At 37.3% G+C, this 22,980-nt stretch overlaps 1 protein-coding gene across 1 annotated transcript in view; it reads right to left on the reverse strand.

Annotated features, from left to right (window-relative positions):
* Positions 1 to 22,751, reverse strand: part of JAK2 (Janus kinase 2) — an 83,783-nt gene extending 61,032 nt beyond the window's left edge. The window contains exons 1-2 of the mRNA XM_018070352.2: positions 22,705 to 22,751; positions 22,092 to 22,140 (exon numbers count right to left, since the gene is read on the reverse strand). The gene's annotated coding sequence lies outside the window, so the exon portion shown is untranslated. The remainder of the gene's footprint in view (positions 1 to 22,091; positions 22,141 to 22,704) is intronic.
* Positions 22,752 to 22,980: the final 229 nt, after the last annotated feature.

Here is a 22,980-nt window from a genome sequence, read left to right on the forward strand (position 1 = left end):
CAAAATAGAACTGAAGAAATAGTTCTGCACAGTTCATCAGCTCACAGGTGTGGATTTCACAGCTGGTCAAATTTTTCTTGGGCAGTCTATGCAAACAGCTGCTCAGACAAATCATTTTGCTTCCTCCTGCACACAAGAAGCTACCTAGTTTTCCATAGAGTTTTAAAAAAACCCAGCCTAACAGCACGGTGAACAGGCTTCAGCAAGTTGTGTCAACTATTCCAGTCATTGATAACAGAAATATTTGAGAAGGTGTATAAAATACACCAATGCCAACCAATTTCTTCTCTAGCCAAACAGACACACAATCACTACTATGAGTCAGTGCCAAAAAGAAGCACTGGTGGCCTTGAAGGAATATCAGCCCCTGACAGCTTTTGAAGCAGCTTGTCATCGCCTCCTGTCTTGTCACAGAGCTTCCATCACAACATACCTTGCTTTTGTAATATGAGTGAAGGCTGTGCAGCCATACAGAAGTTGAAGAAGTCAAAGCACAGACTGCAGAGAAACAAACCTAGATGTTCAGAAGCACTAAAAGCAAGGGCAACACAATTAGCTGATTCTCACTTGTCAATGTTAAGTTAATATTGGTCTCTCTACTGCCTGATTTCTCAGCCATTCTGTCCATCTAGGTGTGAAAAGAGTTGTATTACATCAAACACACACACACAAAGCAAGCCTTCCCACAATAGTTAGTGCATGGTTTATCTATATTCACTGAAGCAGCTCTCAAAGTTAATGAAACGCACTTGCAGGACATCTTCCCTCAGTTGCTTTACATACAATTATCATAACATATACGATGAATTTATGGGAAATTACAGATAGTATCTGCCTTTCAAGCGGTTTCTTTTTTCAGTCTTTCAAAAGAATTCAAATTAAAAATAACTGCTCTTTTTACTTCAAGTACTCACCTAAATTGCAAGGGCATTTTTAATTAATAGTATACAGTTCTACAGTCAGTGAAGTACTAGCTTTATGATCAGCAAGTATCACAGCAAGAAACACTTTATCACAACTGATTTTGTGATTATTAACAATTTCCCTAGACTACCAATGTGATAAGCTTGAAAAATTTAACTTCCCTTTCATCACCAGTATGTGACATGAATTTCTTTTCAACTGCTGCCCAGGTTCAACTGTCTACTGTACTGGAAAAGAAACCATCAGAGTGATTACCACTTAAGTTCCTACTTATTACTACTTAATACTTCTTTGGATTTTGCTTACAGTGGTTGCTTGAAGCCCAGTGCCCACTGTAGACAACACAACAACTTTCAACAAAACCTCTATAGATTGATATTCTCTACTAGCATAGACAGTATGACAGAAATTAATTAGTGTTACGGTCATATAATTTTCAAGTATGTAAACTTAGCAATAAAGATAACAAACATGGGCCATACTTTTTGGACAAAAAGATGTCTTGCATGCATTTTACACTACAGCCATACCTGTGTTCCTTTCATTCTTTTTTGTTGAAGGCTCAGAACAGATATCTTTCCTGATTCAAATGCTGATCTCCTGAATACTGGCTTTCTTCCAAATAAGCCCCATTCTCTGGTCTTTAATGTCTCTTAGTCCTAATAGTCAGAGGTGCTACTTTTACTTCTACAGTGAAGGAGTATCAGTAACTATTTCTGGAACACCTACACTCCACAGTAACTACTGAAAAACGAAAGAAAAGCTTCATTCTTCACACTCACTAGTTATGAAACACTTCTTTGTTAGCATACCACTTCCATTTCTTTCAGTTATATAAAGCATTCATTCCTGCTTTTCTTTAAACTGCTATCTAAAAAATTGTGACAATTGTAAATCCAACCCCAGTTTTGAAATATCTCTAGGTAACCTAGCAATTGCAATTAAGGTTCTTTTACTTATTTATGAACATACATTTATAGACATTTTGAAGTAGCTTTGACTTAATAAACACAAAGTTTACTCCATATACTTTCTCATCTTTTCCTTTCCTAAGCATTCCACTCTAAACCTGTTTTTTGCTTACTGGTACAAAAAGTATGTTTCAGAGTCACAAAGGCAGAGGTCTTGCCTTCTTCAATGAAACACCAGCCTGGATGGATGAGGGGAGAGCAGTGGATGATGCCTACCTCAACTTCAGCAGGGCTTTCACCACTGTCCCTCACAATTTCCTCATGGGCAAACTCAGGAAATGTGGACTGGATGAGTAGACAGTGAGATGGATTGAGAACTGTCTGAACAGCAGATCCCAGAGGATTATAATCAGTGGCACAGAGATTGTTGGAGGCCAGTCACTAGTGGTGTGATTAAGGGACTGGAACATCTCTCTTACAAGGGAAGGCTGAGGAAGCTGGGCCTGTTCAGCCTCAAGAAGAGATGACTGAGAAGGGGCCTCATACATGTATATAAGTATCTGAAGGGAGGGTGCCAAGAGAATGAAGCCAGGCTCTTCTCAGTGGTGCCAAGCAATAGGAAAAGAGCCAGTGGGCAGAAACTGATGCATGGGAAGTTCCACTTAAATACAAGGATGAACTTATTTACTGAGCAGGTGACTGAGCACTAGAACAGATTGTCCAGGGAGGTTGTGGAGTCTCTCTCACTGCAGATGAAATTCAAGAACTGTCTGGACAGAATCCTGTGCCGTGTGCTCTAGGATGACCCTGCTTGAGCAAGGAGGTTGGACCAGGTGACCCCACTGTGGTCTCTTCCAACCTGACCCATTCTGTAATTCTGTGTTTCTCAGCTAGTGTCAATGTTTAGCACATTGGGTGATTTCAGAGTAGTTTTCTTTTTTAACTGCCTATGGAACAATTTTGTTACTTGTATTTATTCTGCACCTAAACTATGACAGGGTGACATGATTTTGGAGTTAAATCTCTTTCAGTATGTTTTTCCCAAGCCATTTGTTAGTTCACTTGCTTCAGAACAGGCATGCAGGATGAGACTGAAAGCGCTAGCTCTTCTAACAGTTGCCAAGAATAAGCGCCCAGAAAAGATCTTAGGAGGACAGCCCACAACAGCACTTTCCCAGTGTAGTTTCATAGTGATCCAAGACTCACAAACATTTTAAGCCAAGATGAATAAAAAGTCATCTTCGTGTTCTCTACAAACAACACCTGAAAACAACACCTTTCCTCTCTACAATTACCCGAAAGGAGGTTGTAGGGAGAAGGGGGTGTGTCTCTTCTCCCAGGTAACAAGTGACAGAACAAGAGGAAATAGCCACAAGTTGTGCTAGAGGAGGTTTAGGTGGGTAGTCAGGCATTGGAATAGGTTGCCCAGGGAAGTGGTGGAATCACCTTCCCTGGAAGTGTTTAAAAGGCGTGTCAATATAGCATATGGGTATGTGGTTTAGTGGTGAACACAGAGATATTGTGTTAATGGTTGGACTTGATGATCTTAGAGGTCTTTTCTAACCTTAATGATTCTATGAAAAGTAGTACAAAAAGTGCTTGTTTGTTGATCTTTACAACTATTGTAGTCCTTGTTAAGATCACATTCAAGACTACCTTCTATTCTGGTATCTTCAGAAAACCTCTTACGTGTGATTTAGTTGGAACGCTCTTTAATCCTTCAAAGGGATTGTGTTCACACATTCTATTAATTTCCTTCTTTCCCAATTTTAGAACAGTCAGACTTTCTACATCAAAGGTGTTTTATTCAAGGGTTTCACATAGGATTCCTTTCCCATATATTTTACACTAACACCACATTATTTGTATCTTTAGTCCTTCTCCTAGCAGCATCACTCCCATGTCGCTGCCAAAAGCACACAGCAAGCATTTTGGACACTGATCAAGACCAGCAACATGTAACAAGGTAAGTCCTGTAATTGTGTGCTAGTTTTGACTGGGGCACAGTTAATTTTCTTCAGAGTAGCTAGTATGGGCCCAACAGAATGTTAATTTTGCTAGTATTAACAGAAGTGATTGTATCAATAATTTCTCAAAAACTTTGGAATTGGGAACATTTAGATATTCACTGTAGTCATGGTATGATCAGGCAGTACAAACTAATTTCTCCATCATGTGAAATGTCACATTTCTGACAATGTGAAAACTCATTAACTTATTTGACTTTGTTTCCTCCTTTAAAATATGCTACCATTTATGTCATCATGGTTATAAAGGCAGATATCAACATCACTTCAATCCCATTCCATGTACTTCATTGTCCATGTTTTGTATATTTGTTTACTTTTATTTGAATTGTAAGTTTGGCTTGCCAAATGCTCTAACTCTTCTGTATCAGAAAAATGGACAAAAAAGTTGAATCTACTTTACAGATAAGAACTTTCCCAACAGGAGTATGCTAGCTCTTATTTTTCCTGGTCTTCATGCTTTATAACCAGGAAAACAATTACATTTGGAAACTCAGTAGTGCTCAGATTTTTATTACTAGTCTCAAAAGGCCTTGGAACTGTATCCTCAATGCATGTATGACTGAAAATCAAAGTTTCTCTAAATCTGCAGAAAAAATAGCAGAGTTAAGAAAAAGCTGGTTCATGGCTGGAAACATATTCTCTTAGAATGAGTCTCAAGGAAAATCTGAAAATAAAAGATTTCATATAGAATTATGACCGTACTTTCTACACAGTAAGACATTTTAATTAACCACAAATATCTGTACAGGTTCAGCAGACTTTTGCAGGGATTAAGACTTAATATCCTGCTGCGTTCAACTTCAAGAAACAAGAGAAGAACATACTTTAGGGAGGTTGTTATATACACTATTAGAATCTCAAAGTAAAAATGAAAAGGGAATGAAAACTAAACAAGGTTATTTTCTCTAGAGTTATGATTATTCATACACAGGTGCAATTCAGGTAAATATTTTCTTCGATGTAAGACAATACACTGTTTTCATATAGCAACAAAACCTAAAGTTAAAACTATTACATGTGAAAGTGACAAAGGTTTATATAAAACACAACTAGTAATAAGAAATCCTAGATTAATATAACTGGAAGGCAGTTATGGTGGTATTTGGTCCACTACCCCTGGTCAAAGCAGGGTCAAATTATACCAAGCTCAAAGCCTGTTTAGCTGATTTTTTACTATGTTCACAGATAGGTATTTCACAATCACTCTGAACAGCTTGTTCCAGTGTTTGACAGTCTTCCTCCTGAAAAAAATTTTCCTTAATATCTAACAAAAATTTCTCATGTCCCTTGTGTCTATCATCTCTCATCCAAACACCACATGTCTTCAAAAAAAAGTTCTGCTCCAAAGCCTCCATAGTTTCCCATCAGGTAGCTGAAGATGCAAACAGATGTCTATTCAGATTTCTTCAAATGAAAACACACAATTCCCTCAGCCTATGCTACATCACGTATTTAACCCCTATTCATCTTTGGTGGTCCTTCACTGAACTTATTCCAGCATGCCAAAGTTGATCTAGTATTAAAAATCCCTGAATTGGAATAAGTCAATCAGACAAAATGACTGCCCTTTCAAACAAAGCTTTCTTTCAAAAGAAATATATTTTAACAATACAAATGCAAAGCTAGATATGCAAGAAAAATGCAGGCTACACTTGGGAAATAATTCAGTGTGCCCTGAAAAGTACGAGTTACAATAACTACAGGTATGGTGAGAGCTGAATTAAATACAAATTTTTAGTATAATTGAACAGTAAATATATCTTACAAGCACCATCCATATGTATGGATCAGATTATGTTGTCTTTATACATACACACATACAGCATTATGCACATTCAATTTTACTTATATACTTTAAATATGTAAAGGACTTAGTCATCATGGGTGGAGACCTTATGTATGACCTGGCTGAAATCCAAAAAAAAGGAGTACAGTTCTATAGTATTGGCATTTATTTAAGATCATTCTACTTTGAAGACTATCTAGACAATAAATTACAAATATAAAAATTCTTAACAACTACAAAATTTCTGAACTACATCAAAGAATAAAACTATCACTTATAATCATTTGTTACATCTGTTGAAGTTGTACATATTTGTCACAATCACTAAACTTGCTGGAGCAGCTTCTGACTTGCAAAAGTCTGTGAAACGATTCTAAGACCTGCATAAGAAAGAAGCAACAGTAACCCAAAATTCTACTCCTATGTAGTAACTTTGCTATGCAACAAAAACAAACACAAAGTGCCTGGTTCAGTTTTAAACTTTCTTTGGGCTAACATAGCTTAATTTTTTTTTTCAAGAGTGCAGACTAAATTTTAAAGTGAGAGAACACCTTGCCTCAAACTTGAAGAATATGTCATATTACTGCACAATACTCTTTGCTAGACTACAGGAAAGAAATTCGTATTTTATTCACAGTAACATCAATGATCACAAGTTCAGTCTGTAAATGGGGAAAAAAGGTTAACACACAGACACAGACTAATTCCTGAAAATAAACAGTACATTTTTGGATTCTACATAAAGACAGAATTTTTCACCAGGACACACTGCAGGGTGATTACATCAGCCAGCAAGTTAAGTACTGTCAATTTGACAAAAAAATTAAATAATTTCAGAGAACCACCATTTTAGTGAGGAAGAGATGTTCCTAATTGCAAAATGTTTGGAGATTAAAGGTTTTTCTTCCCTATGCAACTCCAATAAAGTATATCTCTCTCTCTCTCTGCAACCCAGTTTGCCAATAAATACAAGCAAGGACTACAATCTGCTTCTTGCTGTCCCCTCTCTGTCCTCCTGTCCTTAGATCTCTGTTACATGTAGAAGTTTCAACTGGAAATTGATATGGGAGTTTTCCCGTACATCTTCTCAACACTTTAATTACATTGCAAGAAAGATCTGGGACAGGGAAGCTTGTTAAACTTAGACCAAGAACTTCAACACTTTAATTATATACAGGACCGCTACACAGAAATGTTGTCAAAGTAATAAATCCAGTGGGTGCTAAACGTACTGATGGTTGCCTCCAAAATGCTGTATCTTATCTTTTATCTAAAACCACCACTTTTTAATTACCTCAGCAATGACTCAGAAATCAACCTAATTAATGAACTCTCGCTACATAAAACCTGCTTAGATTTATTAAGCTTCTAGCTGAGTCACATATTACTCAAATATTTATTACGTCCATATAGCTCAAGATGAAAATAGTTTATTTCAAATGAATTCAAATTAATTTTGTTGACTTCATAAGGCTTTGGCTGAGAGCCCAAGCAGTATAACAGTATTTGAATCCTGATAGAAGAAAAAAAAAATTGGAAATCAAACTAAACAAGTTGCAGCTCAGTCAGATTAGGGAGTCCAGCATGTTTGATTTTTGACTTGCTTTTTGCATATTAATCTAATGCATATTTCAATATGAATCCCAAAGGAGGAGGTTTCTAGTGATAATACTGAATCTTTCGCATACAGGTGTCTGGTTGTTTTTAAATATATGGAACAAAATAAAACCCCCACATGATCCAGCTGCAGGGTCTCTTTAAAAGCACTTGGAATTTGTCTGCTTCAAGAGCTGTAATAATATATGCAATTATGATTGTTCATCTGTTCTTAACACTTTAGGGACCTTATTTTATACTGAATGCAATCAAATAATAAACCTAATGCTTTGATGAAAGCCACCTATATGTTGTGTCTCTGAAACAGTATTTCTTTGAATTTCTTCAACCACTATAACAATACTGTGTAACTAGGTGCAATTAATTTTGTCAGCTTAATGCCCACCCCTTGTCACTGCAGCAGTACTAGAAATTAAACAATGACAAATAAAAGCCTACTAACTTTCTTCACCTATGTTACTCAACTCCAATTAATTCAGTTGTCCCTGATCCAACAGAGTATCACTGCAGCACTGAAAACCTCAGTCTTGGGGAGCCCTTGGGAATGTGTCTGCTAGGCCCCTACTGACACAGAAGGAAGTGTCAATACCGAAACCTTTAACCTTTCTTTTTTTTTTATCCCTCTCTCTTCTCAGTGTTTTCTGCTAGAGGACTTCATTCCTCTTGTTTATCAAGCATGTTTGTAGGAGGTGTTTATAAGAGTGACAGTAAGCTTCCACATACCTTCTCATCCCAGCCTTGCCAAATCCCTTCATATTAATGCCATCTACCTCATCTTATTAGCAATTCCACTCTATCAGCAACAAAACCAGGGAACACTTGTATGGTTATTCTCCTTTTTACTCTGCTTTCATGTGTTTATGACTGACATACTGGATGGGAAACTTGTCTCACTTCACTAATACAGGAGGTACAGCTAGACAGTCAAAGGCTTCACACACCAGAGCCCAAATCCTGGTTACTGGACAACATGCTCAGTGAAACAAGTGTATTTTCCGCTATGGTCAAAACAGATGAAGTGTCATTACATCTTATTCCTTTTACAAATCCAAAGTAGTCTTACATGTAGTTTAACTGTCTTCATAGAGTTGCAATTGCTCTCTAATCAGTCCATTTTGTACTGCCTTTGTTCAGCTACTGAGGAACCCCTTTACTGGCCCTTTATTTCATGAGCTTTTCCAATGCAGCAGCTTTGGACAAGTGGTTAAATATTTCTCTTTTTACCACACAAAAACAAATATATTGCCTATTTGTCCTGCAAAGCCCCAAAATACTTCTCAAGCTGAGCCTTCAGTCCAGCAGTACTATAATTATGGTGGCAGCTAAATCCTCTTCCACTCTTTCCTTTGGTTTTGGTCTTCCCTTCTCTTTGGGACATCATAACCCTCTCCCTGCCCTCAAAAAGACAAAAGTTAAAAAATGAGGGGAAAAAGAAGGGAGAAAAAGAAATCCACTTTTCTTCTTTTCACTTTACTCTATATCCCTGCTCTATACTGTATGTTGTAAAAGTTCCCCACTTGAAGTTCCTATTCCTTTGTTTATTCTATGCATTCTCCATTTCCCAGTTCCTCCTTCCTTTCCTAGCACTGGACTCCTCAAAGGAACTCATTCCAGCCCTTTGAGAGGTCTAGGGTTTTTTTCCTCCTGGCAGAAGACAAAAAAGCCAGCTCTCCCTAGTATTTAATTTCTTTATCACTCATGAGCATGCAAGTTGCTTTTGGAGTTGATAATCTTCAGTGTCTTCTTGTGTAACGGCTGTCAAGTCAGTAATTTTAAATAATCCATTGAAAGTATAAATTATTGATCAAGCTATTGACATGATCACTGAACTTTACAAGACAGGATTACCTGCAAACAGGCTACATTCAGAGACTCAATTCTAATGGGGAAACAAGCTAACTTAAAAATTCATATAAACCCTAAAATATACAAAAAAATATATCTATAAAAAGGTTCTAGAAAACTCATTTTTATGTTATCACTAAGGGCAGTGTTGCCAAAAAGAAAAAATGCCAATTTCTTCTTGTTTCTGCACTGCAAAGTACTTCACTTCTACCTGTGATAAAGTTTACATTACAGTGTTACTTTCATTAGTTCCAGCACAATTAGTGAGCTAAAAATTATGTAAGGTTTTTTTTCTCATCCTCTACTTTCTGTGGAAGAAACACACCATTGCAGATTTCAAATGATATGTCACTGAGTCTAGATATCATGCATCTGTTCCAAATAAATGGTCTAATTATTATAGTAGTCTTGACAGCAAATATGTGATGCTCTTAAGTCAACTATGATTTTTAGGTTACAAGGGCAAAAATGAAAAGACAGACAAACAAACTGAGACTCCCACATACAGGCTGTGTAATCCACAGCTGACCCGCCATTTCTTTCATTACTTGTACACACAATTTAACACTTTAAGTACGGTTGTAATCATATAATGAGATTTGCTAAAGCCAGACTTTGTGTCAACTCGTCCAACAGTAGCATTTTGATGATCTACTTGCTGAACAGAGATTACTTTTCAAATGTTTTGAAACTAGCAGAAACAGTAGCATTAGTAATAATACATTTGAAATGTTCTAGTCATATTGTGAAAGCATATGAAATTCAAATAATTACCTAGATTAAATCCAATGTTCCATAAAACTCAATTTAAAATACAGAATTATTAATGTATAGTTACGTATGCAATTATATATTAATAGAGATTCCCTGTCATAAAAACAACAGAATTGTATAACATTTTATAGTAAACATTGCATGTACAACTGTGTGCTTATGAGTATACAATTGTTTCAGTAACAAAGTTATAATACTATGTAGCAATTCATTACCCAGTGAATTAGCACTGTGATCCATTATTTTCATTATGCCTTCAATAGGACTTTGCCCATTACACAGATAAAATTATAAAAAAGTATGTAGGAACAAACAAGAAAGGACAGATCGGAAATTATAGTTGCAAAACTAATCCTGTCCATGATCTGTGTGAACAGAGATATCATAAAACAAAAAGGTTTATTAGGCTGCTACTTTATTCCACCACACAGCCTAAATAATGAAAGGACTACAATCTGAAATATGTATTTCCGCTCTTTCCTCCATTAAGAAACTAAAAAGGTATTGGTAAAAAATAAGTAAGGAATGTGTGCATGCATGTGTTAGATACAGCATTTGCTGGATAAACAAATTCTAGTTTATTGTAGAGACAATTTTAGTTTAAATTATGAAATCTTTAATGCTCACATACAGCCAGTGTCTGGCTCTCCATTCTTGATACATCAGCCTTACTGAAATTTGAAATTTCCAACAGCTACAACCGCTAAACTAACGAAACATGTACAGTAACAGTTAAGGTTAAAAAGGTGCATACAAGGCCTTGCACCTGTCTGCATTTCCAGTACAGAACCACTCATCCATCCACACCTTCACAGAATACTGTCAACTTTTGTGGCACTTCACAGTGAAAGAAGTGAGGGCACTTATAACCTCAAGAATCACAAAATACTCTGAGTTGGAAGGGACCCACAAAGATCATCAAGTCCAGCTCTTAGGTGAATGGCCTACATGGGGATCTAACCACAACCCTGGTGTTATATTAACACCACGCTCTAACCAACTGAGCCAATTTCAGGGTTTCTTGCACCTTTTTACTTATCTGACATCTGCATTTTCTTCCCCTCATTCATAAAATATTTGGACTTTCTTCCATTATTCTTGTATTCAGACTAAACATCAGTTCTCATCCAGTCTACTGCCAAGCAACCTGCCAATCTCTCTTTTCCTTCCAGACAAATATCAATACTTCTCATTCCTCACACTTCAAAAGAAATTCTCATCACAATACCACACTCTTGCCCACTAACAGAACTGAGTCTTTGCACAATCTGTTTTTCAGAAGCAATTTGTTTCTTCCACTAACAAATCAAAACTAATTTCCTCTTCAAAACCATTTCAGTCCAACTGAAAATCAATTTTCCAACCTCCCATATAATTTTAATATAGCTTAGCCCAGCCTGAAAATACATATAGTTTCTGATCTTAATATTTATGTAATGTGTTTTTGGTTATTTATTTTCTTTCCATTTTACCATCCAGAGGCACTCAAAACTTTGCTCAAGCAAATCTGAGAACAATGGATCCAGAAAGACAAAAGGGTGTTTCAGCAATGTAAAATGAAAGACACAATACTTGGCTGGATTTGGGCCCTGAAGTTTGGTTCCAAGTAGGTCAGACATTGACTACCATCAAGATCAGAAAGCAATCTTAAAACATACTTGACTCTGAGAACAGAACAACTAATGGCTCTTTTATTAACAGGAAAAAAGGAAGGAATGTAAGAAAGCAACAAAGCCATAACAGGAGAGATGTGGCTGAACATGACGGAAAAGTTCTGAAAAAGAAGAGTAAAGAGACAGTAAGAAAGTAATGAACAGAGAGGCATCTGCAGGGATGAAGCCACAAAGCCATTTACATTCTTGCTCTCTCCTCATTTTAAGCCATTTTATTTCCAGAATCCTATTGAGTTCCTGTAAACTCATCTCATGCTTCACTACTGCAAGAAAGGAAAGCAGCAGTATTTTTACTGTTGTGGTAAAAGAAGAAAATTCCTTTTCTTACAACACTGGACACGTAAACATTTAGAAACAGTAAGGACATAGTCTGCTCTCCCAAAAGTGTCTTTGTCTGAGACTGTCTTCTTTTTATTTGTAGGTTAAAAATAGTTACCTTGTGTGTGGTGCAATATTATTCATATTGGAAAGTCCATTTTTACAATTTAACTTTTTTTTCTACCACCTGCTGTGTAAGCTTACCAAATGTGGCTAGAAGACCATTTAACCCTGTTGCTGCATCTTGTATGTTTTTGCCAGGGAGGCCTTTATGTGTTTTTGGTTTTTTTTGTTCCCTTAGACTTTCTTTCTTCTTCTTTATGTGTCATTGGTGAGGATGATTTCCCACCTTATTTGCCTGATAGCAAGGGGATGTCCAGCAGTTTTGTTTCCTTAATTTCTTCTTCTAACAGCTCAGTGAGTAACTGGAAATTATGTCTAGATGAGAAAGGTACTGGACCAAAAAATAGATAAGTATTCTAGAATCACTGTAATGTATTATACCAAATTAACTATTAGATGACAAATTATATTTTGTTTTGAATCAGAAATAAGCAAAGATTGAACACAATAGCAGTAATTCATGTATGCTTACCACCTCCGAACAGATGCTTCTCTCTAACAGGGGAAAGCAATTTTGCTTTTGCTTAAGAATCTGGGATTTCTTAAAATATCTTATTTCACCTTTTGAACTAATCAAGAATAATCAAGAATAATCAAGAAATCATAATAATTTAGGTCATCTTAATTTGAGAAAAGGCAGCAATATGAAATTTACAAAGCAATATAAACAAAAAAGAAGGGAAGTGTTCTAACATTACCTATATAAGTAGCTCCTCAAGCACAAGAGCAAATCTTAGTAAGAAATAGAAGAATTTTAGGCATAAATAATATCCCTAGTACAAGCTCTTACTAAACAAATTTGGCATACTGATTCATCACACATTTATGCTCCTCAAGGGAAGAAACTTATGTTCCACAATTAATTTTATTAGTAAGCAATGACGTTACAGAGCAACTATCAAGAAAGTCAAATATTAAAACTAACTCTACTTGTGAACTCGTACTCAAGAATCCAGTTTGATGAAAGAACCGAATAGCACAGTCATACCCTTGTAACTAGCTCTAGGAGACATTCATTCCAGCAAAACAGAATCCACTGGTCTCAAGTGGTTGAAGTTTAATGACTTGACAAAAACAAAAGGCCATAACACTCCAAAAGTTCCAATTGGTTTAACAGTCCATGAATCTCAGAGAAGTAAAGTGAATCAAAAAAAAGACAAAAAAACCCCACAACCCCCCAAATATAAATAAGTGTATTACATGCATGTAATATTATAATGTATAATTAAGTACTCAGCAATCTAATGGCGACAATTTGATTTATCCAAATTTATTTAAAATAGCTTCTTTAAGTTATGTTTGAAATTGAAGAGAACATTTAATATAAACCACTCGTGTTGCATGTTTACTTTTTAAACTGTTTCACATGTTTAATCACTGAAGCAGTCAAACAGTTCTTTGCACTTGTTTTTAATTAAATATGGCACATTATGATGCATTTTTATGTAAGAAGAGATGGAACTTAATGAGTTCCATCTAAACTTGGAGTTTTAATTCATTACATTACGCTAAAAAGTACATCAACTGTAGTTTTCAATATAGTAATTTTTAACTTTTTTCTAGCCTACTGGATTTCAAAATTTGAAATGTAACAACAACATAGAACTTACGAAAAAACTACAGTTGACATTATTAAATACAATACTTATAAAGAAATGCTACATGACCAACTAAATTTATTAAAACACATTTGTTTTTTCAAACTGCACAGTTAATTAGAGGGGAAGTACGGTCATTACATGAACTGAACAGCCTGTTTCTGGTCACAATGTCCTTCAAGGATTTAAACCAAGCACAGCTCATGATCTTATGGTTATTTTTACACATAAACTGGAAGAAGAAATTGTTCCCAGTTTTGTTGCTGAAAAGTCTCTCAGGACCACCTACTGTCCTGGCTTTTATTTAGAAGTCTGCCAATATTCAGATCTTACTTGAATTCCAAATTCTGTGTCCAGGCCCTATCTCATTGCCCCAGCACAGAAAAAACACTGACAAACAAGAACAAGTTCACAACAGAGGACACTAACATAGGTGGAGACTGTAGCACAGACCCTGTAAGTACAGAGAGGGGAACAGGGCCTATTCCACCTGGAGAAGACAGGGGGAACAGAACAGCAGCCCTGGCCACCAACAAGGAGGTTATTCAGAAGACAGAGCCAAGCTCTTCACAGGACAAGAGACAACTGGCACAAGTTGAAACACAAGATGTTCAGAGAGGATGTAAGGAGAAAGTCTGACATCTGGAGAAAGTCCAGCAGTCAATGTGTTGTCTCCATTCTTAAAGGGTTTTGTGATCTGACTGGATACAGCTTTTGTACCCATTATGATATCATTACTGACCCTGCTTTATGCAGAACTTTGGAGCAGAAACCAACTGAGGTCCCCTCTCATCAAATTATTCTGTGATTCTATAAGTACCATATCTCCAAAAGTTACATTGTTTGACTAAATCTAGGCTTTAGCAGAACTATAATAATAACCTCCAAATGGTTTTCTTTAAAACAAAGAATAATTTAAAGAAATCTTCTTCATCTCTATTACCTGTCTGTCCACTGAAGATCAAGAATGATATGCTCTAGTTTTCATTCAGTGTGTCCCCTTAGCATGAAAGGGGTAATCACTTTTCCTGGCTTCACACATATTTAACCTATTAACTGTTAAAAGAGCACTCCAGGTCACTTCCCCTTAGTTCTCAGTCAAAAACACTTCTGCTACATTGTGACAAGTCAAATTAATAGTTAGTTTCTTAGTCAAGACATACCACAGATGTGGAAGATGGAGAAAAGCAGTTTGACACATTACCACAAAGCACTAAGTGCCCTGCATGCTGTTTAAAAGCAAAGCTTTTCCATTATTTCCAGAAATGTTTTCAAGTAATCTAAATGTAAAGCTGTCCAAAGACCTTTCACACAGGTTGGTAGAAGAGTCCACAAGGCTACTGAAGGGATAAGAAACTAGACAGACAGTGCCTTCTAGCACATTATGGTATGTGGTTAACTTGCTGTAATATCAGGTAATGACAAACTTCAGATATCCTTCTAAAAAGCCTGACTGTAAGAAATACTATTTCATCACCTTACACAGTCATAACAACCACACAACCACAACACAACAACTTAAACTACAAAAAGAGATGTTATGTAGTAACAACTTACCCCAAAATTTTTACCTCAGGTTCCAGAGTTCAAAAAAGCTATGTATCAAAACTCACCAAACCATCATAAAATTGCCAAATCCTACAATCTTTTTAGAAAACGAAGTAAACATTTTAACATTCCAAAGTGAGTTTAAAACTCAGTTTTGTGAGTTCACAGGCAAAAATATTGATAACCTATCAGTCTGAGCAAGTGGCAGAGCTCTGAGAAAACAGACCTGGAAAAATACAAGCCCAAGAAACTTACGGCACAGCTTAAGCCTGCTGCAGTCTAAAGATATCCTTCTAAACACTGTTAATACACCTGAACCAGCCTGGGTAGCAATGGCAGTGTGAAACTTTCAGTATTCTGTGTATTTGCACTGCTCTGGTTTCCAGCTGCTGAAATATGACCTTGTTCAGGTACACCGATGTGTGTTAAGATCACACATGCAACTATATTGCAGACATAGCTTCAAATTTATTTGGTTCTGACAGATACTGGTGTAATCTCATTAACCTCAACCAAATAAACCTCCTGGTTTATTTATTCTCCACTTTGACCCAAGTCTATTTCATCACACTGCTTTTAGGTCTGCCAATGCAAAACAATGAAAAGTGAAGATTTCAGCTCATTTTTACATCTACCTAGCAAAGGTTCTGTACATTTTACTAACAGTTTTGCATTCTTATTGTCACAAACTTAAGTCTAATGTGCTCCTCTCTGGCTTCTGCAAGCATGCTTCTGAAATGCTCATTGGAATTCAGTGCTAGTATATCATCCTTTCAACACCCAAAACACCATTTTGGTGTGTTAAGCTTCAGTTTTAGGGACCAAAAGACACATTTGAATAGAATGTCCTCAAGTTAGCCAGCTAACTTGAAATCACCCCTAACCAAAGAAGCCAGGTTAAGAGAAAAACAACCAGAAGTACTTTTTCACAAGCCCCCAGATAGCATAGTTACAAAAGTTTATGAAGACCCAGGTATACAGCATTTAAAAGATAACCATGCACCTATTTACACAGTTGGTAGAGTAGTTCCAAAGTCTCAATCTTTTGGGAGCCAGCTGTTGGACTGACACATGCTTTACTGCCCACAGCCAAGGATCTAGGTCTTGTGCAATCCAATGCCCTCAGATTCCACTGGGAACCCAAAATTTCTTTTGTAGCTGAGTCCATCTTTGGGGTTATCCACGATGCAATTACACAATATTTTCTCTGACATTGTAAACCAGCTTAAAAAGTTTTCCTGTCCGTTCTCCTCCCCTCATGCCACTTGTTCCAAAAGAGAAAAAAAAGAAATTAATTTTAACTTAGGTCACTTGTGATACAGTTTACAGCACAGCTCTACAAAGAGCTGTTGTGTTTACACAACTGACAGAGCAGCATATTACAGTGTTTTTGAGAGGGTGAGAAAAGTTTTGAGAACTAAAGACAGTTTAAGAAACAGTTAATGCACATCATGAAACTACAACCTCTAACTTATTCTTACATCTCTGTGACTTCACGGTTTTCCATTTCTGACAAAAAGTCCAAAATTCTTTGTCTGCTTGGATTCCTACCCATTTTCCCCAGCATAAGGAATTCCACAGTCCTTTGGCCATCAATTGCTAAGTATGCTTTCAACTGCTCCAAAGAGCAAAACCTCAAGGTAACGAAATATGAAAAAAACCGAAAAGAATGTCACTGTTTTACTCATTGTAGAAATCTGAAAACTGTGCACACCAATCTGTCAAAATTATAAAAAACTCATTGCTTAAAAACTGCATATTAATACTGATCTTAATATGCTGAAGTGGGCATTCAAATTTCATACAACTAATCTTAAACTCTAAAGAGGATTTTACAAGACAAGAAAAATTGAAGACATTTCTATGTACATATTATTATAACACATCCCAGATTAAAATAAAACTCCCAGGGATTCAAAAAACTAATCGCAAGAGAGAATCTGCAGTGCCAGTGCTGCAAATTATGGCAAAATAGTGTGAGGAATAAGATTTGAAATGCCAGTTATAATTTCCAAAATTAATTTGTACAAGAAGCAGTTATCTCTATGAGGTACATTTCATAGTGAGGGGAAATGTCTTTAGTAGTTTGATGATGAAGTTGAAAACCATGCAAGCTTTCAAGTTCACCAATCCTCTTGGTACAACCTATAAAATGGGAATGGTTTGGCTTTGGGTCCAGTTTTGATTCCTTCAGCTATAAGGAAGTAGTTTTAAAGGTTTCACTTACTTCGACTCCTTTTACTCCCTCCATTTTCTGAAGATTACACTTTGCCTTCTTTACCTTTGTAGACTGTATGATTGGAAAAAGAATGTTTTTGATTCTGCTTATCTCTAAGAGGATGCCTCCTCATATGAACAGTTGCTATTTGGCCCCAACTCCTGATTTCCAAGCCCACAGGAGTACTCCTTCATTTAGGTGGGATGCAGCAAACACATTAAGTGGCTTTATTTCCCCTCTGCATTGCTCCTTTGTTTCAGAAAGAAGTATAGAGCTAGCTGGGGACTGTTGTCCCTTGTAACTGTATTAAAGTTAACTTATGAACAAACAAAATACAGCATTGCTACATTTTGCAGAATCAGCAGAAAACATTAAAGAATGTCAGAATTCCCTGCAACTGGGAAATGCAGCAAAAGAGAGAATTTCTGCCAGCTTACAGTATGCAGTATACTAACTACATCACACATAACAGACTTGTTTTTTTCCTGAACATGATCCTCCAATGTGACTCTTCACTTGAAAGCTGTATTTTTAAGAGGCTTTTGTCTTTATAAACTCAGAGCCTCCTATACTACTTGACTATCTCAATAGGTTTCCAAAGTACCTTTTCAACTCACAAAAAAACCATCTTTTATTGGGAATTAATGTTTGTTTTCCAATAGTCTTTCTCCTCAAATGCCCTTGCATTAATCTCAGTCAATTTCTACCTAATACATTCAGTATAACTCAGACACCATCCATGGCCCTATCTCCATAACTGAATTCATGTAAGCAATCCCACCATTTTATGTTGGATTTAAAAGGGCTCCCAATCTAAATGCACTTGAATAACCGAGGCCTATAAATTTTTTTATAAATACAGGTACCAAATTAACTGTATATTTGTGTATCAAGATTGGATATTTAGAAGGCAAAATTTTTCTTACTTTAAAAATATCTGACAGTACTAGAAGCTCAAGCTGTAGCCTGTCTTGTGACACACTGAAGACTGATAAACATTTTGGTCATAACTATGAAATCTTAGCAGTCAAGCAAGACTAATAGATAGCAAAGAGAGAAAATATTCATTTAAAGCACACTAGACATGTCCTTTAAGATCTGTTATTTATGCAAAGTGTCAATGTTAGACTAGGAAATGTTAACACTCTTCTAAACTATTAACGCTCTCCCTCCCAAAAACCTCCAAAAAGTCCTCATCCCCATGCACTGTTTCTGGTAAACAGTATGACTTAGACTGTGCAAAAAAAAAATCTCACAAACTGATTTAAATTAATTTGATAGTTACTCTCATTAATTGCTACAAAAAAAGAAATCCTTGAGACCAATAAAGTCACATAAAGACGTATTTTTTGATTTTTAATTATACATGCAAATAACTTTAATCACAACACCCTGAACATGTATAATAAATTCATTTATTTAAAACACCTGTAAAAGATTTTCTTAAGGCCTGAAATCTACTGCAAGGGCTCAAGCACATAAGCAAAACAATAAAGGGAATACCAGTTAAGATCGCTCCACTGGACTGTCAATAAAAAACTTTAAGTCACGAACAACACATAGATCAAGAATAGGAGTAAATATCAGAAAAGGTCCTACATGGGAACACACACAGAGCAAGAAATACCACACCACATATATTTTTGCATGCATATAAGCACTTTCAAAGTCCTAGCCTAGAAACAACTTTGGTGATAACTGGCTTACATGAGACTTGAGCAGGATCAAAACTGAGAGCTAGCCAAGCAAAAATCCCAAAAGACATTAGATGCCAACAAACACAAAATAACAAACTCCTGAAAGAATAACTTGCACTTATTCCCACATGGCATTGAATTTTGAGCCAAGTGTAAGCAGATAAACAAAACAATCATGCACAGGATGTGCAGCTCAACAGAATCTCTGCTTAACAGAGGTACACAAGACAAGAAACAAAGTGTTCCAATGAAAATAGGAAAGAGATTGAAAACATTCTCAATTCACCTGGAATACTGTTTTTTGTGACATCAGAAAAAACACAGAAAACTAGATTCACAGACTTACATGAGATATGAACAAATGCTAAAGATTCTAGGAAAAAAGAAAATACATATACACACACACATATACCCCCTCCTCCCTCTGCCGCAAAAAAATACCACACAAAACCAGAAGACAGCCGAAAAGACAGAAAATCAAAACACTTTGAGCTAATGCCTCTTTTCCTAATAAAAGGAAATGTGCAACCGTTATTAAAAAGCAATCTACTAACAACAATAGGAACTCTGTAATACTACTGTGGAAGTCATTGTCAAAGACAGATGCAGAGACAACTCACCTCATAAAAGGACAATGCTTCTATTGATTTTAAATCAATAGTCACCTGCATTAGATTGGACTTTTTTTCTACAAATCAAATTTAAAGATTCATGTTTGACTGTGTGATACGACTGCATAACCAAAATTAGATAGGCAACTGCCTTCCAGGCAACTCATTCTACATAACACATGGGGATTATCATTGCCCATGCAAACCAGAAGTCTCTGCAGTACTGCATAACTCACAGAGCTTAATATTTGAGTGAGGCATCACCCTTTTTCTTCCAGCATCTCACAGGCTGCAACTGACAGTGACAACATACCTTGTACCAGTACCTTGTAGCATTTCACTGTATTGGAGCATATAACCTACTTAAATGACAGATACAATGTACTTTCTAGATGAACACAGCATGCAGGACCTATTTGTACATGGTAAAGAAAACTGACTACAGTTCCTCCAACAGAACTACTATAAAGAAGCCTCATTGTATATACATATTTTTTTACTGTTTTAGAGGTCTCCATAAATACAGATCTACCTTATGCAATAATCTGCAAAGTCTCATATCCAGAAATTCCAGAAAGCTCCTCATTTACCTTCGGATAAAAAAATTGCATCTGAAACAAGTTAGAGAAATACAAACGTAAGCATGAGCTCAAATGTTGACTCAGATATTATTAGTATTACTCATATTAGTCATCTAACTGGGCTCATGCTGAGAACCCTGTGGGTGGACATATGAATACATAAGTAACCCACCAAAATCAGCGCACAGCTAGGGTCAGAGGTTTTGAAACAGCAGCTCTATTAAGTTAAATGAAAAAAATATAACTGTGTACTGCCTAATAAAAGTGATAATACTTGCAAGCAAGCTTAGGTAAAAAGTTGGTGGGCAGTGTTAGAACAAAAATGCTAACCTGTAATAGAACAAGAGCACTGGTATAGGATAATCTGGGTTCAAAGGTACCTCAGGGGGTCATCTAGTGCAACCTCCTCCTTTAAGCTCCAGTTATTTTTATTAAAAAAGACATAAGATTTTGGTTGCCGTCTTCCAAATCAGTTGGGTTTTTTTATAACACCATTAAAACAAGTATTTGTTTTATTATTGCATGGTCAACTACATCAATTGTTTTTTAATGAAAGTTTTGTAACATTTGATGGTAGTTCTCTTTTATTCATAACCAACACCATTTAATTAATGTCTCTGTTTAACATTACTACATTTCTGAATCTTATTTCCCTTTTAAAGTTCTTTCAGATGAGATGCTAGGTTGTTTCTTGTAACTGCTAACTTCGTCACTTAGCTTTTTGTTTACATAAGGTCATACGTAAAAATGCTCCAGAGCTGAGAAAAGAGACCAATGGCAAAGCAACAACCCTGTTCAGCAACTGCTTTACTTACAAACTGAGCAAGTTATGCCACTGCTAGTACAAGATGGTAGTGACATTCACTGTAGTAGTATTCTGTCATCATGCATAACATTACCTCCACATTAGAAATGGTTATTCCACAGAGATTTCAACCTTTTTATTAGCCGAATCATCACTCTGAACAGCTACAAGTGAAAAGCAGTAACAGCCTCCTTTCATTTTCCATTTCCATTTCCAGTTCCAGTCAGTCTGATTTGATCAATAAGGATGTTGAACCATTTTCTGCATTCTGTGAACTTCTTGTTCATCACAACTTCCCCTCTCAGCAGCAAATACTACTTCCTCATGTTGCTGTTGCTGGCATTTACAAAAATTAAAAACTCTGTAAAGAGCTCAAATTTAAGGCTCCTCTGGAAAGTGCACCACTACTTAAAATCTCTATCATTTCACACAACAATACTGTAGTTGTTTAATACAAAATTCTCTATTTACACCCCTGAAATCACTCGGGAGGTACTCTCATCAAGCAGAAGACAGTGATGGCTACTGTATTCCTACTGAATCCTCAAATTACTGCCACTGACCCCAAAAAGGGAAGATAAATGGGCAGGCCTAAGGAACATCACTACTATGTTACTCCCACATCACATACTAGGAAGACTGAGAAGCGGAGGAGGAAAAAAAAAGTTAATCAAACTGTTCCAAACTACCTTTACTTTAACTGTGCAGAGAATCTCTCTACCATCTCCTGTTAATTTTGATTTTCCTTAAAATACAAACTTAATAAATACTCCTCTCTCACCTAAACTACATATACATTAAATATATTAACAATAGAACAAATTAAGAAGTAGATAAATTGGAAGGCTTTACAGGGCTAAGATGTCAGAAACGTTCACCATTAAGCAACAAATCTCAAGCACAGAATCACATTTGAAAGTGTAAACAGCCATCACAATCTTCCCAACTATGTTTCCTTCTACCCAACAACCAAAAGGAACACAGTAGACGTCTCTGAGCACAAAACAATTTAGAAAGGTGTCATTTTCTCACCTGTCACTGACTGCAGAGGTGACAAGGCCACAATCAGGTTCTAATTAGACTTCAGTCGCAAAAAAAAAAAAAATAAAAAAATATTCTGAAGACGTTTTATCTGCAATTCTTTTCTTAAAACACATAATCTTATGAAAACGAATTTAACTTGTAACCCACACCTATTGGAACATTTCCCCACGCAGAAGCAAATTCAATGGAGACATACAGAGAAAAACCACAGATGTGTTTCTGTGTCTGCTTGCCCTCCCCCTTGCAACGAGGTGGTTTGTTTCTTGGTTTTTGTTTGTTGTTGTTTTTTTTTTTTATGGCACAAGTAAGAATTCTCGAGGAAGTTCTCCCGCAACGCACAAACACGCACCACCTCCACCGACGAGGCGCGGCAGCCGGACTTCCAGCTGCTCCGCCTGCCCGGCCCGGAGCCCGGGAGTGCTGTTTACGGAGGGGGAGGGAGCAGCGGCGGTGCCCCGCACAGCCCTCCCGGCTGCAGAGCTGCCCGCGCCCCTCGAGTGCCCGCCGCCGTGGGGGAGCCCCTGCCCGCGGGACAGGACATGGGACACGCCGGTGCAGCCGCCCACCCCCACCCGCCCCGGGCGGCGCCGGCCCCACTCACCCAGCGGCGCTGGCAGAGCAGCCCGGCGCGCAGGCAGCGTCCGCCCGCTCCCTCCCCATGCACGGCGGAGCCGGCGGGGGACGCGGCGGCAGCTCCGCGCCGACCCGCGCTCTGCCCGCAGCCTCCGCCCGCCCTCGGCTGGGCGGTGCTCCGCGCTCGCGTCACCGCGCCGCGGCCGGCCGGCCCTCAGCCCGGGGCGGGAGGCGGCGCCGCGCACAGCGGATGGCGCTCGGTGCAGGGACGCCGTGCCAGCGGCCAGAGGGCAGGCACAGCGCG

The sequence above is a fragment of the Manacus vitellinus genome, unplaced genomic scaffold (genome assembly GCF_001715985.3).
Source record: "Manacus vitellinus isolate BGI_N305 unplaced genomic scaffold, ASM171598v3 scaffold_18_pilon, whole genome shotgun sequence".
NCBI lineage: Eukaryota > Metazoa > Chordata > Aves > Passeriformes > Pipridae > Manacus > Manacus vitellinus.